This window comes from Dermochelys coriacea, chromosome 2, assembly GCF_009764565.3.
Source record: "Dermochelys coriacea isolate rDerCor1 chromosome 2, rDerCor1.pri.v4, whole genome shotgun sequence".
Lineage (NCBI taxonomy): Eukaryota > Metazoa > Chordata > Testudines > Dermochelyidae > Dermochelys > Dermochelys coriacea.
Window position 1 is genome coordinate 103446653 of NC_050069.1, and position 19480 is coordinate 103466132.

A 19480-nucleotide genomic window follows, 5' to 3' on the forward strand; every position below is an offset into this window, starting at 1 on the left:
GTAATCAATGCTGTCCACATTACTGTGGTTTGCTGTGCTCTTCACAAGCTTTGTGAAGCCAGAGGTGACCCATTTCACCCTGAATGGGCCTATGACAGCGAGAAGACATTGGATCAGTACCCTCAGCTAGAAAGTACAGCTACCACTGAGGGAAGCTGGTTGCATCCAGGCAGCAGAAGTAAGGGATGCTTTGTGTTCTCACATTATGTACTTGCCTGGCCTATTTGAAGAGGGGGGATAGTACCTGTACGAATGTGCTTCAGGGAAAACCTGGCTGATTTATTTTTTGGGGTTGGCAGTGCTTGGGAATGGAGTGGTCTTGATTGCCCTGCAATGTAAGTCAGCATGACATGATGAAAAATGAATTTGGTTGTGGTTTGGGGGGCCCAATGGCTGTACAGATAGAATTTACTGACATTTGAATTGCTGCACCTACATAAATAGAGGAATACTGTTTGCTTTGTAATGCTTAATTACTCAACATGTTTTGAGCTTTATTATCTGAAATCATGATTGTATGATATTATGCAGTGATAGAAATAACCTTTCTTGAAAATATAACATACTTTATATGTAAACAGCTCTTAAAACACTAAACCACTCACAGTCTTGTGCAAGCCAGCTGCCATTATAAAACCACACACCCAAAAAGAAAGGTCAGGAAAGAGTTAATACCCAATCTGATCCCCCCACTGCTGCATGTCCCCTGGTCCCAGATTCTCCTTTCCCTTCTTTACACGTTTACCCCACACTTTGCAATGTGAGTGGGGCTGGAAGTTTCCATCCAAGAGGGGTGGAAGAAAGGAAGGGAAGCTGCACAGTATTTAGCTGCTCTGCCCAGCTGCTCAAGAGTCCTGAATGCACGGGCCGCCCCAACATGGAGTTGTCCAAGCTACTGCTGGGTGAGGGTATGTTGCTGGGGCATCATGCTATGGGGAGGCAGCAGGAGCCAGTGTTCTTGCAGCCATTGTAGACAGGAGTTGCTGAAACAGTTCTCTCCGCAGAGCTCTGTCTTCCTCTAGCCACTGATCCTGTTCCAGGAACTGCTTTGCAAGTACCAGCTGCCTTGATGAAACCCTGTTCTCCATCTGGGTGGCAAGCCTCAGCCTTGCCTCCTGCCTGTCAGCATGCCATTATTCCAGTCTTTCATCCTTCTTCTTCTGGAACTGTACCTGCTGGTCTGCCCTCTCAAGAACATCAACCATAACTTCATCATGGGAACACTTCCTTTTGGAATGGTCTGTGAGTCCATGTTGGGCCAAGGATCAAGTTCCTGAATTTAGAACAGCAGGCAGTATAGGCTGAGGGTCCTGAAACAGGACAAGAAACAGAGGGTTATTGTTCAAAGTAGCTCTGTGGAAGAGCACAGAACTAATTACTGTGGAATCTCAAGGACATAAATTGTAACTGTTCTAAAGTGATTCTACACATATTGTGAAAAGGATGCTTCAGTCCTCTGTTTCTGGACACAGCCTTGTTAATCGTAGTTACAGAGGTGCAGAGGCAATGGTAAGTTTAAAATTAACACCTTTATTTTGTTTCATAAAAATGTATAACTAATTGTTTAATGAAGAAGGGGAGTATGTATAGCACCCTCACTGAAAATGGTTTTTTACTCTCTTTTCAGGCCTTTCATATTTTGGAAGACATAACAGTTCTTGGGGTGCCCTAGTGGCAGAGAGAGATGTTATTCCAAGCTGCTGGATGGAAACCTGCAGTGTATGCAGCAGCAGAATTAAAATGAATAGTGACTGAACAGCACACTTGTGAGTGGAGTGGAGTTCCAAGCTGTACAGATGGCTTGGAAAATATGCTCTTCCCCACAGTGTGACTGACTGTCTGGAGTTCCTGCTTCAGGAAAAGTTTGCAGCTATCAGCAGTCAGGACTGGGTCAGAATCCCTGAGGGAATTAACATGATGCTGTGTTAGCACACACATGGTTTACCTTGTTATTGATGAATGCAAAACTCTCTGAAATCTGCAGCTTTACTCCACCTCTGCACGGATTACCTCTGCAATGGACTAGATTTGGAAACACTTCACTGTTTACAGGCAGCTGTATATACCCAGGAGAAGTGACTGCAGAGTGGCAAATTTCTAATTACTGAAAGGAAAACAAGAAACATCTGTGACTTAGTTAAAATAAACTTTACAGCTGTGTATGAAAGCTTGAAATTTCAAGTTGCCATTTTGAACTACCACTGGTGGAGGGTTGGGGAGACGGAGACGGAGACAGAGAGGGAAGGGATGCCTAGGCTCTGTGATATAATCCACCATTAGTGGCCAAACGCTGGGAGCTGGGGCTTACCATTTTTGCATTGCCTCTTAATGCAGAAATCCCTTCCATTACTGTAATAATAAACTTTTTATTTGAATCATGCACTTACCAGTTCTGGGGCAGCTTCTGTCCCCACTGGGTTCTCTGCAGGCTCAGCAGCTGGCTATTCCTCATTGTGGGACATGGATCAAAGAACTCTTCTGAGCAGGGACTGAGAATTTGCTGTTTATCCTGATCCACAGCCTGCTCTGGGACTGGTTTCATTAAAAGTGTCGTTTCATGATTCTGGCTGGGATCTCATCAGTCCCATGGCCTCTGGCTCCTATCACTCCCCATTCTTGATTCAGGGCCATCCCAGCTCACCAGGTCATCATGAAGCAAGGTTAGCTCTGTGCTGGGGCAGTGCCTAGGACCCAGTCAAGGTCATCATAAAATAGGCATGCTGCTGTGAGTTATCTGAGGTATGATTTTATCACTTGCTTCCTGTATTCACTCCTGCACTGAACATCTGTCCGGAAAATCTGCAGAGCTGCCAGATTTTTAGCTATCTGCGGGAAAGCGTGGTCATTCCTGGTGCTTTTGCTGAAGTCCACAGTTTTACTGGCCTCACACCACAGATTCACCAAAATTTGGCTGTGCTTGCATGACCAAGAAGCAGCACTGTTTTTAATAGAGTCCATTGTAGAGTGTTGGCATAGAGAGAACTAAGGAAGTTGCCCCAAGGAACTGTGGATACTTTCGAATGACTCCCAGGAGCTAAGTCAAGCCGAGGCCTCATCTACACTGCAAAGCAATAAGGCTCAGCCCCTAAGTCCTGGCTTGACTTGAGCTCAGACCCAACAGGGTCCTGGGACTCTGGGTATGAACCATGGGTTAGTGCAACTGCAGTGTAGATGCAAGGGGGTGTTGCCTTGAGCCCGGGCTTACATTGCAATATAGACATACCATTAGTGCACCTTCATGCTGCTCCAGCCCTTTTATCCAATCTAAAGGGGCTAGAGCAGGTGTCAGGATTTCATCTTTGTATGCCATCCCAAAAGTTTATTGGCGCTTTACTTTGGTAATTGCTAATGTCATACTAAAGAGTCCAATAAGTCTTTCTGTGTCACATTCTTACCTTTTGCATTATGTGTGACAAAAGATGGATCCTGCAATCTTCAGCAGAGTACTAAAACAAACAAAATATCTAATTTTTCCTTTCTTTGTTGCTTTTTGAAGTGAAGCACCTGGATGTAAACAGGTGACATTCACACCCACCTCCTCACAGTGTGCACACTGATAACACTGCAACCTCCCTGGACACTTGATTACAGACCTAAAAGTGGCAACTCTTCAACAAAAAAACTTCAAAAAACAGACTCCAATGAGAAACTGAAGAACTGGAATTAATCTGCAAACTGGACATCATAAAATTAGGCTTGAATAAAGACTGGGAGTGGATGGGTCATTACACAAACTAAAAACTATTTCCCCATGCTAATTCCCGCCCCCTACTGTTACTCACACCTTCTTGTCAACTGTTTGAAATGGGCCATCCTGATTATCACTACAAAAGTTTTTTTTCTCCTGCTGATAATAGCCCACCTTAATTGATTTGTCTTGTTAGAGTTGATAAGGGAACACCCCTCTTTTCATGTTCTCTCTGTGTGTGTATATATCTATATCTGTCTTCCTACTATATTTTCCATTCCATGCATCTGATGAAGTGAGCTGTAGCTCACGAAAGCTTATGCTCAAATAAATTTGTTAGTCGCTAAGGTGCCACAAGTACTCCTTTTCTTTTCGCAAATACAGACGAACACGGCTGCTACTCTGAAACCTGTCACTCTGAAATCTGAGGCTGAATATTGTTCATACTCATGCTATCCCTGGGGCTTGCCTTTATAATTAACATAAATAAAACAACAAACAAATCTAACACAAACGTTTCCTCTTAGCTTGGCTGTTACTTTTTAGCCATGACGTAGCTCTGAAAACCAGTTCAGTGCACTCTGAAGTACATTATTGCAAGTCAGTAAGGTGTGCTAAGAATCACAGATATGAGAGGGGGGAAAAGGTTGTCATTTCTTATTTGGGACTTTTCTTGAATGTGACCTGCAGCTGCACTGCCTGCAGAGGAACCATACATGTTCTAACAAACTCAGAAATACATAGTTATGTGATGTGGACTAACAGTTGTTGAGAACTAAAGGAACAAACTAATATGAAATTGCCTTTACAATGCCAGTCTTTGTTACATAATTCTCCTTTTCTTTTGCCTGTGGGCTTGTTAACCCTTCACAGGTAAAGCAAGCAGAGAACAGACCAAGAGGGATTTTACAGCTAACTGGCTGGCTGGGTGTCTATCAAAGGGAGCTACTTCCCACCTCCTCCCCCTTCATGTATCACACCTCCTCTCCCACATTCCATGCTCTCTCCACCACAGTCAGCTCCCTACTGATGATATCCAAGTCTATTACAATAATGATGGGAAGGGAGCATCTTTCTGGTATTTTATTATTACTTTCTTAGGGGTGGATGCTGCAATCCTGGATGCTTATAGTGAGCAATACTTATCTATTAATCCTTTCAAAATGTGAGCCTTAACCATAGACTTTTAGCTATTTCTTATTTCCTCCTTGGATCACAAGTATGCATAATAGCCTTCTCATGCCAGTGGCCCAAGTACATCATTATTTTCTGTAATTACAGGGTATTCTCATTATTACTTTTATATTTTGGATCACAGGTTCAGAAGAGGAAATGTGTTTGCCAAAGGTCCATTTTTGGTTTTAGCAAACTGACATGAACCTCTCAGTCCTTGCTTGTTGTCTCGCAGTTATAAGTGTACAAAATAAAACTGATTTCATTCAAACATGAACCTTTCTGAACTTCAAGGAGCGTAAACCGGCTCTGACAAAGACTTGACAAATGCGTTTCAAACAGAACTTGAAACGGTAACAGCTCTAGAAGAGGCTCCGTGGTAGCCTCTTTCCAGTACTGTCACTTCTCACAATTTTATGATGATTCTCACTGCATCTGTTGTTTTTCTTGAAACCCCAGCACCTGGAGTCATGTGATTACATGGGACTACCGTGTTTCTTTTGGATTATATAAATTAGGGGCACTGTGTTTCTTTCTTTCTGGCCTCTTTTTAGTGGACTGTATTTACTGAGTCATTCTTATGCATATAGATCTATTCAAGCTAAGTGAATCATTTTTTCCATGACTACTAGAAAAAATGATATTTGAATTATGCATAATGTGTTTATCAATAAAATATACAATGTTATTCTATCATGATCTTCAAACCCAATGTGTATGGACTCTATTTTGGAGCAGGCAGTTCAGTGACAGATCTAGAAGAGGAACTTGCTAATGGACTCTTAACCATACTCTTGGTTTTATTTACTAAATTTAAAAGATTCTTACCACTATCTTGGTATTGCTGGTCTCCCAGTACGCCGAAATTATACTAGCATATGCTTTTAGTCATGAGAGGCAGGGATGTGTTAATTTTAGAACCAGAAAAAATGTAGCTTGATGGAACGGAACAGAAGTAAAAAGGTGAGAAGTTTAGAAACCTTTTTTCTCTTTTTTTATTCAGTGTCACCCTTTTCTTAATATAACTTTCATGTTTGAACACACAAAAGCATCTATCAATGCAGATTTACCACATCTACCCTGTTCACTAAATCTAATGAATAAGATCACTGCATGATATTATTGTACCACATTTGCTGTAAGATTCGGATATCAGAAGTCAGTTAAGAACATGGTGAGCGCTCTATTTCCTTCCTGTTGAGGGCTGGTCATGCTGCCTTAAGAGTTTGTATGGTAATTTTCTGTGTGAATTAATAATAATCTTTAAAAATGTAAATAAAATCTCATCATGGAAGCATATGAGAATATCCTATAATGTGCTGATCACAGATTCCTCAGAATGCATCATTCTTTTTAGTACCTTTGCAAACAACGATTCAATAAGGACTCTTATGTTGATTATTGACATGAACATAGTCTTCAAGGGTTGCTTTATATCATCTCTGTGATGAAAGTCCTTGTTTGACCTGTCATGGGCTCTAGAGGTTTAATTTAGTTCTGAAAATAAAGACCAAGTCAGTTAAGAATATTTGAGTAAACAAATACCTAAAAGGAAAAAAAGTGAACCTATTTATTCAGAGACAGTTTATGAACCCTTTACTCTCTCATTGTGTTGCTGCACATAGCATTGATGTTCTTTTCTCTGACTGGAGAGCTGCTTTTTTTTGCCAAGGGGAGGGAGTATTTATAAAGTAGGAATACTCACATATATTTCTCATCTTATAATTTAGATGGTGTGACTAGATATATGGTTGATAGACTTCCCACATGAAGGAAAGGATTAAAATTAAAGGCATGAATTATTTCAGCAGATGAGAAGGGTGTACCTGTCAGTATAATTTTGAATATGCTGCTTTTATGACCTGGTCTTGCTCCTATCAGTGTCTTCATTGACTTCCAGGTGTGTAGAGTAGGTGTCGTTCTTTTACTGTATAAACCGTAAGCTCTTTAGGATATGGACCATGTCTTTCTATCTAGTTTAAAACCAGGTGCAACAAGTGAATGGAACAAACAGTAGGAGGGTCATGAAAAAGGAGGGTCAGATTAACAGGAAATAAATACAAATTATGCATTTACTTTTTGCATACGTTCATAATTCTATACTACACTATAAATATACTATAAAATCTTTGTTTTAAATATCAGCAATCTTCACTGTTTTTCTGCTTAGCCATTATCAGTTGATCTCCTGCAGACACAATTGTAGGAGTAGTTCTTAAGAAGAACTGAAGGACAGGTTAGTAACTTTATGGAGTGGTTCAGGACGAGCATGTTATACATAAACATGGAAAGAAGCACACACACGTGCTTGTGGGTGAAGCAGATAGTTGCCATTCAGGTTGCCATCAAGGTTGGCATCGTTAGTGGGGTATGTGTTGAAGGGTGATACAGCAGATACAAGAGCAGATAACTGGGGAGGAACAGAGGTGTGAAAGGCTTTAAAAGATGTAGTAAAGAAGCTCAAACATGACACATTGGAGTTTGGACATGGAAAAGCTACTAAGGACATTTAAAGAGGAGTGACTTGGCCATTGCAATGTGCAATGCATAAAAGTATTCAGTAGGACTTCAGAGTTTTAAAGCTGAATGTTGTAGTAGCTACAATAATTCTGCACAGTCTTCATATAAGAATGGTGAAAGATAATATTCTTGATTTCCATAATAACTCTAATACTGTTCAGCATTATATAGTACCTATGTCAGAGTCCTGTATTTTGGGAGATCCTTATATATAAAGAACCCCCATCATGACAGCATTCAATCACTCACAGTCACTATCCTCACAACATCCCTGTGAGATAGAGAAGTACAATTATCCCCATTTTACAGATGAGAAACTGAAGCACAGAAAGACTAAATGACTGCCTAAACTCTCACAGACAGTCTGTGAGAGAGCAGGGAATTGAACACAGGTCTCCTGGGTCAGAAGCCAGTAGTCTAACCACTGACACAGCCTTCTTCTATCTACTTATCATATACACAATTTTGCTCATGGAAAGACAAGTACCCAGGGGCTCCATACACTCTTCCATAGTAGGGACAGAATCCTTCTGCTAATGTCTTCTAAGATAAATTCTAGTGGCAAATAGCCAGGAATTTAATTTTGCATCTATCCCAAGACCCAACTCGGAGGTAGGGGGAGAGAAATAGTTTAAATTTAACTAATCTAACCCTAACTGTTCCTGCACTTCTATCCTGTGATATTCATTCTTGGACATGTGGATATCATACACAATATTACATGGTACTATGGCTCATAAGAAGTTCTTACCACAAGTATTCTTTATTGTAACTAGTATAGCAGAACTGAAAATCCAAAATTAAGTTATGAATTTTTAGCTTCAACAGGATAAAAATCCACAAGAGTCAAAACCTGAGACCAGATTTTTTTTTATTTCATCCACCAGAAGTACCCCAAATCTATAATTTTAACAGTGTTGAAAATCATTTGTGGAGGAAGTCAATGGACACTCATGCCTTGGAAGCTGAGGCTTCAGAAGTGGAAATGCCTGAAACTGAAGGTTTTGTCCAGTTTAATTTATTTGGATTATCAAAATTCCAAAGGATGTAATTCCTCTTCAATAGCCTCTTCTCAACAGGGTATCTCCCTTCACTATATTAGTGAGGTGACTCCCTTTGTTATTGCCATGCTGGTATGGGTCACCCATGAGAAGGCCAAATTCAGGGCAGACTGTAAGAAACAATCCAAAACTGGTGGCCTATTCTAGAATTAGATTTCACCAAGCCAGTAACAAAAGTGAGCTCCTGCATCACCACTGGTTAACAAGAAGCCCAAACACAGTCCCCGGTTTACCACCCAGACAACCAGATTTCTGTGATAAATAATTATTAAAACCAGAAATCACATATAAAGTTCTTCCAATCACAAAGGCTCAGACACACCCCAGGTTAAAATATACTTCAGATTTTACCCCCAAATCACACTGATAGCCAATCCTTTAATAATTAAAACATAAACCTTTATTAAAATAAAAAGGGAAGAGTTATTAAGAGGTTAAAATGAATCATATACATTACGGTTAATTTCAGAGTTTGTAGATCCGGATAATAGCAGTAATGTTAAATCTGCTAGCCTGCAATGAGTCTCTCTGGATCACCCAAAAAGATTAGAGTCCAAAAAACATCTTAGATGTAGAGTCTATTAGAGGCCTTCCATGAATTATCCAGGGCAATCCAAGTAGTTTCTTGGAGATCTCCATCTCATGGCTTAAACTTTCCCTGTTTAAAAGTTCAGCAGACTAGAGATTACAGGATCATACCCAACGCCTCTTTTTTATAGTTGAAACAAGCTACCAAGTTTCTTGAGCACAACATGTGTTCAAAGATTCCTCTTTATTGAGCCCACAAGGACTCATCCTTTTAAGTTAACATAATATTTCCTATGCATACACAGGCAATTCCTCTACACTGATTTACATAAAGCAATTGCTGGTCACTTGTTATAATAGGAATAGATAAGATGAAGACAATATAAGTAATATCATTAGTTCATGCAGTGTTTATACATCTTTGATCTTAAGGTTGACTGAACAGAGCCGCATATATAATGTAAAGACAATTAAGACATAAAAAGGATTTAGTATCTAAAAGCTAATTTGATGACATTAGTAAACTTCAAACAAGACATAGGCACACAGACAAACACACTTCGCATCTACTCTTGATTCCTATTACTACAAATGAATGGGATAGTGATTGCTGGTCTACTTAACATTTCTTTGATACCCACACACAAGTGAATTGTCCTGATTACAACTGAAGTGCCACTTGTTAAGCCTCTAAGGATCATATACAGTTTAGCTGGTTTTCCAGCATCACAGTTATAAGATTCCCATGGCAATTCAGCAGGGGTTATAAGCATCTTGAGGTTTAGCCTGTTTCTTTTGTACTTTAATCAGCTCCAGCCATATAGAATCTTGGATTGCAACTACATTGAGGGACAATAGATGATGCTGTCTGATACCTTTCCTCAGCCAGTTATATCAGATTGTCCAATAGTTAGGGCACTAAATTGGAATACAGGAGAATGGGGTTCAATTCCCTGCTCCATTACAGACTTCCTGTGTCACCTTGGGCAAGTCGCTTAATCTCTCTGTACCTCAGTTCCCTACCTATGAAATGAGGATAATAACACTTCCCTATCTCACAGGGGGTTGTGAGGATAAAATACATTAAAGATTGTGAGATACTAAGATATTACAGTAATGAGGCCATATGAGTTTCTAAGATGGACTGTGGCACAGATTCATTTGGCACAGCAAAGAGAGAGGAAGAGGTGAGAGTAGTCATGGCTCCATAATTCTCAGGGCAGATTGACCTCACCCTAAACCCTGGTGGTGGTGATTTTAATGCACACCAGCTGGGTATAGCTGAAGGGCACTGTCCTGTAGCTTTGCTTCCCCACCTGCACAAAAGCGGGAGCTGCAGGTGGGGATGGGGTTCACTAAATCAGATTAGCATCAGTGACAAGGGAATTTTCAGGTGGGAAAATGTGGCTTCTTTGAATCCCTCATACACACATAAGGATCTATATATACAGCAGATCTGTTTAATGAAAACTCAGGTAGTACTTCTCTCATGTGTCCTCTGGCTTGATCAAGATTTTTACTTCTTATTTGATCTGTTATAGCATGTACTTGTAACTGTCTGAACTATGACTACCGCTGTTTTTAAAAACATAAAATCTTTTTGACAATTAGGCAGAAAAGTTCACAAGCAACTAACTCCGCTAATGAGGGCTAAACATCCTGACAATGTGGGGGCTGGGAAAGTTGCAACTGAGAGGGGGGAAAAAAGGTGGACAGACTATCACAGGTAGCTCCAGAGATCTACATTTCTAAGAACATCTGCTTGCATCCAGCATAGAAGTAGGTGGTTGGAGGTGATGGAATGAAAACAGAACAGAAAACAACACCCAGAGGGAGTCCAACATAATAGCATAATAGAATAAGATAATAGCACTGCAAGATTCTATTTTTTCCCTCTAAACACTATTTTACTAGTTATCAGGTGTTCCTAATTATTATTCATTTCACTAATTTCTTACAACTTGTTCAACTAGCTCTCCAGATAATTAATTGTATTACTACATGCTTCACTGACTCTCTCTGCTAGATGTTTTCCATTCTTAGTACATTTCTTCAAATATATCTTAGGTGCTGTACTCTGTTTGGTTTCTGTCCCTTTCAGTTTTAAGTCTGTTATTTCCATTAGTCTAGTTGCTCATTTATCTCCTCTCTTACTTGGCAAGTCCTTCTACAAGGCAAATGTTATATACTTCTCAGATGTCATATTTTGCATATACAGTCACTGCTTTCAGTAGTGTGAATTAAAACTGTTTGCAGTTTGGCACTTGCCTTCACAAATGATAGCCATGTTTTCTGACATGGGCTAGTCCTGCTGCTGGTGGAGGAAGCAGACAAGGAGTTGATTAGACTAGAGTCAACTTGGAATGGCTGTAGTTAAATAAATATACATGGAACAACAATACCTGAAAAACAGTTTCTGATATTAAATCTCCTTATTTTTGAGATGGGGTTGAAACTTCTTAACCAGATTATTTTCATTCTTATTCATAGAGGCAGAAATGATAGTGCACCTACAGTAAGGTTGCCTAACATTTCCTGTTATGAGACTCTGTCTTCAGTTGCTTATAATTTTTGCCAAATTTTAACTGTTTGGTCTGAAATGTTTCATGGGTAGGTGTCTGCCAGAAACTATTTTTAAGTTTCAGGTAAAATGCTTCAGTGGTATTGAAGAATGAAATTAGGGAATAATGCATTGTTTAGTCTATGTTTTTAAAAAAATGCATGCAATTGTTTCATGGAAAAGCGCTAGTGCCTTCATGCTTTGAAGCAGCAATTTGAAATTTAGCGTGTGTGTGTGTGTGTCACACTACTTATGGAAGGATGTGCCTTTTAATGTCCCCCCAGAAAATCCACCCACACCTAGCCAAATTATGAGCCTCTGGAAACCACAATTCACACATGCTCAGTAGACACCTGTTAGAGTTTTGCAGCTAAATTCTCTGAAGATTCTGTCCACAATGAGCATGCTTCAAGTTGGAGCTGTACAGGACTTTTCTTACAACTGCTCATTCCAGCTGCTAGGGGTGAAAAGGGACAGAAGGGGGAAACATTGGCTATGCCCCCCAAGTCCTTTTGAATGTAGTGGGGATGATGAGAGTGGAGGGGTGCAATATAGACTGCAGGGAAGAATAGGGACAGAGTGAGGGGGGAGGGACAAAGAGCCAGGCTCTAGGGGAGAAGTAGAGGCAAAAGGGACCCCAGACAAGCAAGCAGATGATAGGGGCAGAAAGAGGTAGTCAGAAAGGACCGGGGCAGAAGAGTTTATAATCCCTAAAGCATACTCACCTACAAAACCCAGAATTTAATCCAGGATTAGAGTCCGAATGTTCTTCTGCTGTCTAGCAAATAGCTATGAAACACACTAGCAAAGTGTGCATCTCCATTCATTTCTACTGGCTAGTCCTCGCAGAAGGTAATAATCTATTACTGCTGCCAGTTACTCCATTCGCATATGCAGTAGAGCAGTGGTTCCCAAACTTTAACAGCCTGCGAACCCCTTTCACTAAATTGTGAAATCTCATGAATCCCCTCCTAAAAATGAATATTTCCAGGGATTTAAGTTTAAATTTCCTCTGCACTCCATGGGGCTCCTGCTGCTGGACCCCGTTGACTGCTCCGGTCAACTGAGCTCCACTGAGCTTGGGCTGCAGGTCCCGCTGACCGCCGGGGCTCGGGCTGCCAGCCCCACGTGGAGCGTTGGGGTTCTGGCGGCCAGCTCCCCGGCTGACAAAGGCAGGGCTCGGGCTGCCAGCCCCAACTGCCCTGCCCTGCTCTCCCTGGGGCTCGGGCTGTCTGCCCTGCAACCAGGTCCCACCTGCTGCCTCCAATGCCCGGGGTCCTCTGGCTGCCATTAGTGAAATTTTTCTGGCGAACCCCCTGTAACGTTCTGCAAACCCCCAGGGGTTCACAAACCCCAGTTTGGGAACCACTGTAGTAGAGTTATGTGCTGTGGATCTAAAGAGCCCAACCATATTGATGACCCATGTGGAAGGTCACTGTGGGTATGTCTACACTCTGTGCTTAATTAGTAATGAAAGAGGTGCTAGGATTCAAACACATTTTTTTACATTCATAATTAATGCAGCAGACAGATGGGGCTATGAACTGCCAAGTCTAGAGGTGCCGTGGCAAAAATTAGGCACTGTCTACACTGCAGTGTAAATCCAGGGTTCAAAGTCAGGCTTGAGCCCAATCCCCCTTCTATCTACACACAAATCACAACTAACTGAGGGTCCAAGCCTGAATCAAGAGGGGATCCAGGCTTCAAGCCCTGTGGCTTTGTACTGTAGATGCAGCCCCACTGGACTCATGCTCTGAAAGCCCTCCACAGGCTGACTTTCTTTCTCCTCTGCATAGTCAAGTTTGGCGGACAGTCAGCTTTTCACACACTGCATCATGAACAAAGGGCTAGAGCAGCCACATTTTTGGGAGGGTGTTAAGAAGACTGGGATATGGGTGGTTGGATTTGGGATTGCATAATGCAGCATAGATGCTGGCCCAGGTTGGGCCCTCGGGTTCAACAATTCCTAATCTGGGATTACAAATAAGTGTGGACACTCAAATCCTAGGTTAACAAACCCAGGGTCTCCTAACTCAAATTCTAGTAAGCGTGGGCTTACGTTGCAGTGTAGATGTACTCTGTAGTTCCATACAAAGGAATTTGTTTTTTTCTGTTTGTTTGTTTTCAAATAACCTTTTAAAAAATCTAGGAAATTATAGTTAGAAAAAAAACTGTTGCAGAGTCAAGCCCTCAAAAGTTAGGAAATATGGACATAAAGATTGTCTGCAGTGTGGCATAGTTGGAAATTAAAATCACATCTTTTGAGTTAACCACAAGAACATCCTTCTTCTTTACAAAAAATAAGAGTACTTTATTTGTGTTATAGACAAACTAGGAAAAAATTCTTAGTCATACAATTCAAGTAATTCCAGTCCAAATTCCTATAACCCTTAAAATTGTTATTGTACAGGAGATACCATTGACTAGGATCTAAACAAGAGTTTAAAGAAAGAATTGGGATGGTCTGATAGCACAGGAGTTAAAGTTAGGAGACATGCATGAATTCTAATTCTGGGTTTTCCACAAACTTCTGTATGACTTTTGAAAAGTCCTCTGTGCATCTGTTTTCTATCATTAAAACAGCCTGCTTTATGGGGCTATTGTGAAGTTTAATCAATGTGAGTAAAATGCTTTGAAACTCTCAGACAAAGAACATTAAAGAAGTGAAGTATTATTATGAGTTTTTCATATGACTGGATGTTGGTATAGTTAGGAAATTTTGAGGTTGTACCACTTGGAGCTGTACAATTTATGCAATATATCATTAAGAAAATGTTGTCTAAAGATGTTAATTTTCTTGACTCTCCAGTTAAGTCTACAACTATATAATTGTTTACAGAGCCTTTCACCTGCACATCACCAGCTGAATTCTAAGCCAGGTGAGAAGAAGCTGAATATAACCAAAACTACAGTTGATCTGAGCAAAGTTCACTCCTCAGTGTCTCTATTTGGTGTTATGCAGCCCAACACTCACACTTTTCCTTCTGATTCCATGCTTTATGGTCACCTGCTACTCAGTTAAGCTAATTAAGATGCACACTTGCAGTGTCTTTAACCTCAGACCAAGATAATTAACCCACTGGATTAGAGCAACAGTTTACTATATGAAAGCTTGTTGGAGGCTTCTGTGAAACGAGCTTAGTGTCTCAATGTGACAGGTAATGTTATTATTATTTTGGATAGGGGAAAAAAAGCAGAATTAGCAATGGATAGTGAGTTGAATATAATTTTTTACTTTTTAAATGATGATGAATCTAAAAATGGTGAATATTTGTCTTGTTATAACCTTGCTTCCTTTCCTGTTGGGGTTGTATATCCTGCAAATGCCAACTAAGGACTATACGCTTCCCAACTCACTCGGTCAATGTGTCTATTAATGTCAATAGAGGGGGAACTTGGTGCCTTGAAGTAAGCAATCAGATAATTTAGTGTTCGTAGCTTACACTTTAATAAAATAATACAAATTCCTTCCTTTTTTGAGGAGAAAAGAAATCCTACAACATCTGAAATATTGCAGGTCCTACATGTAGGCTTAGAACAATTAAATATTTATCAGTAAATGTTAGTAAACATTGATTTCATCATACACACGCTCACAGACTGACAAAAATACTTCAATCAATAATAATTGAAATTTACAGATAGATAAATAAGAAAAATGATGTTTGAGAACTTATTAGAGTTTGATGTAAAGATGTACATACTTTGTAAATTTTGACACATGATTTTGACAATCTGTATTTTAGTGGTTATAAAGATTTAACTTTTTGAATGTCAGCATCTACTGTGTCATTTAATAATTGTCTGACCCTGACTCCCATAATTTACTGCAACCATGAAAATTCAAATTGGTAAAAAATGGAAATGCATGCTTTAAAATAAGCATTGATTTTTATCCTTTTAAAATTACAAAAAAAGAAAATGGATTTCTAATAAGTTTTCTTACATGATTTGGCAAAAACTTAGTACTTCTAAACACAGACATTAATGCGCCAAACAAACCATGTGAACAAAATTTTGGTTCATAAAATATGGAGAACTTCCCCCCAACATAGGTTAACAGATTAAGGGTCCTATATGGCAATCACTTAAGTACATATTTAATTTTACTCATTTTTGGAGTTTCATAGAGAGCAAAGCGACTATTAACATGCATCAAATAAAGTACATACATATTTGCAGGACTAGTACCTCAGAGTGAGGGCAAGATCCTTATCACATAATATTCTGTAGTTTAGGGGAAGGTACACCAAGCTAAAGTCAAGCACCCAGGGGCTGTAATCCAGCTCTTCTCTTGACTATACCTTATATTTCTGTGCACTTCATGAACCTTATTACCTTGGTGAGGTAAATTTTGCCCTTGAGCATTCTGTGATTGATCACAGATACTAAGGTCAGAAGGGACTATTATGAACATCTAGTCCGACTTCCTGCACAATGCAGGCCACAGAATTTCACCCACCTACTCCCGCGAAAAACCTCTCACCTATGTCTGAGCTATTGAAGTCCTCAAATCGTGGTTTAAAGACTTCAAGGAGCAGAGAATCCTCCAGCAAGTGACCCGTGCCCCATGCTACAGAGGAAGGCGAAAAACCTCCAGGGCCTCTTCCTATCTGCCCTGGAGGAAAATTCCTTCCCGACCCCAAACATGGCATACCACAAAGCTTATTGGGTGGAAATTTTTGGATGAGACCTTAAAAAACAAGGTTCTGCTATGTGTGGCTATTAATGATCAAGTGGCACGTCTTGCCTTGATATTACTGGCCAAAATTTTTCCTTCCACTATTTTGCAGTATGCTGTGTGCTAATGGACTGTTCTACTCCATCCCCAAGTTGTCTGAATTTCAGTTGTATCGTATGTATATAGCAGTTAAATTGCTTTCATGTGAAAAACACCACAGAAGTGTAAAACTTTATTTAATATACCATACTACTTGGTGCAAAATTCAAGGTGAAGAAACTATGTTCAATTGTACAATTTCAGGTTTGTTAGATTTTAAAAGAAAATTAATGATGTCTGACTTTTCTAAAAAGGAGAAAATGTTTCCTACTGTTTTAAAGAAACATTTTTAGAATTCTTACAGTGATCTCTGCTACATCACTTTATGTTATGGGTGTAATAGTCTCAGTCACAGTGTATTTCCTCAACATTTAGGAAAATGATTTCTGTAATTTAAAATAATAACTCAACTACCTATCTAAATAATACTGTGCATTAAGAGCTTTCTGCTTAAATTTTGAAGATAATGAGCTCATCCACCTACCTGATGCTAGCAAGTGTCTTCCACTCCTCTACGGTAGAATAATGCAGCAATAATCCAGTTCCCCTCCAACTTTCATGCAGAGTGCACTGAGAATAGAGGATTGTGATCCTGCTCCCATTGAAGTCTATGGAGAAAAAAAACCACTCGTATAGACTTCAGTGGTATAAGCTCAGGCCTACAGTCTGCAACCTTTAAGAAGTTTCTGTTGCTAATGCAACCACATGGAGTTCATTAATATATTTAAAAGCAAATTTTCTTTTAAACCATTCTGTGCTTACGGCTGTGTTATGATAGATAGTTTCCTAGTAAGGGGTGTTTACAGGATGATAGTATGCCTAGATATAGGGTAATGTCGTAGGGCATGTCTACATGGAAGTTAGGAGGTGTAATTCCCACTCAGGGAAATGTATGTGTCGGGGTGGCTAAACTTCCTGAGCCTCCGAGCCATATACGACAACCTTCAGAAGTTCAAGAGCCAGGGTGCACCTTCTGGGGCTCCCGGCTTCAGCCCGGTGGTGGGGCTAGGAACTTCTGCCCAGGGCTGCAGGGGGTCTCGGGGCTTCAGCCCCATGGGAGGTGCCGACTGGGGCTCGGGACTTCAGCCCCACTCCTGTGACTGAAGCCCTGAGACCCCCCCGCACAGATGGACAGAAGAAGCCCCTAGCCCAACCACCTCGCTGCAGGCAGAAGCCCCGAGCTGTCCCCGACCAGTCTGGCAGGTCGAGAATGGGGGTTCACAGGGGGCTCTGAGAGCCACACTTTAACAGTCAAAGAGCCATATGCAGCTCACAAGCCACAGTTTGGACACCACCTGGTATATATGCTAACTCTGCTTGAGCTATTGCCTCAAAATAGCAGTATAGGTGTAGCAACATGAGCGGCTATCTGAGCTGCCATTTGAGTATTATCCCTCCTGACCCCCTGGCTACGTACTTGGGTGGGTAGCCCAAGACACTACCCTTGCCGCCACAGCCTCACTACTATTTTTTGGTGCTAACTTGAGCAGAGTTAGTGCATGTACATCTACCACAGCTGGGAATTGCATCTACCAGCTGCTGTGTAGACATACTCATTGAGAACTCTATTTTCAGAAAGTGCTCAATGAGAGAAGACTGTGCATACGTAGAGGAAGTAATAAAGCCTAAATGTTGCAGAGTCTTAGCTCTTTCTCTTCCTTATGTGTTAATATTCTGCGCTTGAGCCTGAGACGTTTGAAAACAACCAAAAAAGAAGTGCAGTTGTTTTCAAAAGGGATCCATGGCAACGTGGCAACATATGATATAGGCTAATAGCTTCAGGGTAATGAACATATGCAGTTGTCACCTCTCATGTTTTTTCTCAGTCCAGTTAGCAGATGCTTGTTGTAAACAGCTGCCATATCACTTTATTTATCGCTACAGACTAGGGACCGAATGGCTCGGCAGCAGTTCTGCGGAAAAGGACCTAGGGGTGACAGTGGACGAGAAGCTGGATATGAGTCAGCAGTGTGCCCTTGTTGCCAAGAAGGCCAATGGCATTTTGGGATGTATAAGTAGGGGCATAGCGAGCAGATCGAGGGACGTGATCGTTCCCCTCTATTCGACACTGGTGAGGCCTCATCTGGAGTACTGTGTCCAGTTTTGGGCCCCACACTACAAGAAGGATGTGGATAAATTGGAAAGAGTACAGCGAAGGGCAACAAAAATGATTAGGGGTCTAGAGCACATGACTTATGAGGAGAGGCTGAGGGAGCTGGGATTGTTTAGTCTGCAGAAGAGAAGAATGAGGGGGGATTTGATAGCTGCTTTCAACTACCTGAAAGGGGGTTTCAAAGAGGATGGCTCTAGACTGTTCTCAATGGTAGCAGATGACAGAACGAGGAGTAATGGTCTCAAGTTGCAATGGGGGAGGTTTAGATTGGATATTAGGAAAAACTTTTTCACTAAGAGGGTGGTGAAACACTGGAATGCGTTACCTAGGGAGGTGGTAGAATCTCCTTCCTTAGAGGTTTTTAAGGTCAGGCTTGACAAAGCCCTGGCTAGGATGATTTAACTGGGACTTGGTCCTGCTTTGAGCAGGGGGTTGGACTAGATGACCTTCTGGGGTCCCTTCCAACCCTGATATTCTATGATTCTATGATTCTATTGTACGTGGTTTACTGCTGCAGACATTGGCAACATTAGCACAGTTCTAGCCTACAGCCACCAGAGGCCACCGCTGCTCTTTGCCTTACTTATGTGTAGAGTATGCAGTGGCAAGGAATCAACCCAGAGGCATCCAATGCAAGGGTAGCAACAACTCAAACTCTTTTCCCTCATTCCACCAAGCTGCGGTGGGCTAAACACCAAATGTGATCTATTGGCAGAGCAGGGGAAGAGAAGGAACTAGTGTGCTCTTTGCAAACTCAGCTTGCTGGAAAGAAGCCCCAATTACATTCAGACAAATCTGATTTCATTCTTTGTGATTACAAATTTTGTTGATAAAGGCAACAGTCTAGGTGTAATATAATTAGAGTTCTGTAAGGTGCTTGACTTAGTGACATTCTGATTAAAAATAGGCTTGTTATTCTATGGAGCTATATTAAATAGATTAAGAACTGGCTAATGGACAGATCTCAAAAAGTCATGGTCAATGAGGAACCCACTGAATGGGAGTGGGGATCTGCAGGGATTGTAGTTGACTTGACATTATTCAACACTTCACCAAT

General features: G+C 40.8%; 2 long non-coding RNA genes across 2 annotated transcripts; both read right to left on the bottom strand.

Annotated features, from left to right (window-relative positions):
• Positions 1 to 545: 545 nt before the first annotated feature.
• LOC122458742 lies at positions 546 to 4548 on the bottom strand. The gene is made up of 2 exons (XR_006278959.1): positions 1946 to 4548; positions 546 to 1310 (listed from the first exon to the last, which is right to left on the bottom strand). It is a non-coding gene; the product is annotated as an uncharacterized LOC122458742 (long non-coding RNA).
• A 3707-nt stretch (positions 4549 to 8255) lies between these two features.
• On the bottom strand, positions 8256 to 18172 carry LOC122458743. The gene is made up of 2 exons (XR_006278960.1): positions 16795 to 18172; positions 8256 to 11987 (listed from the first exon to the last, which is right to left on the bottom strand). It is a non-coding gene; the product is annotated as an uncharacterized LOC122458743 (long non-coding RNA).
• Between the last annotated feature and the right edge of the window lie 1308 nt (positions 18173 to 19480).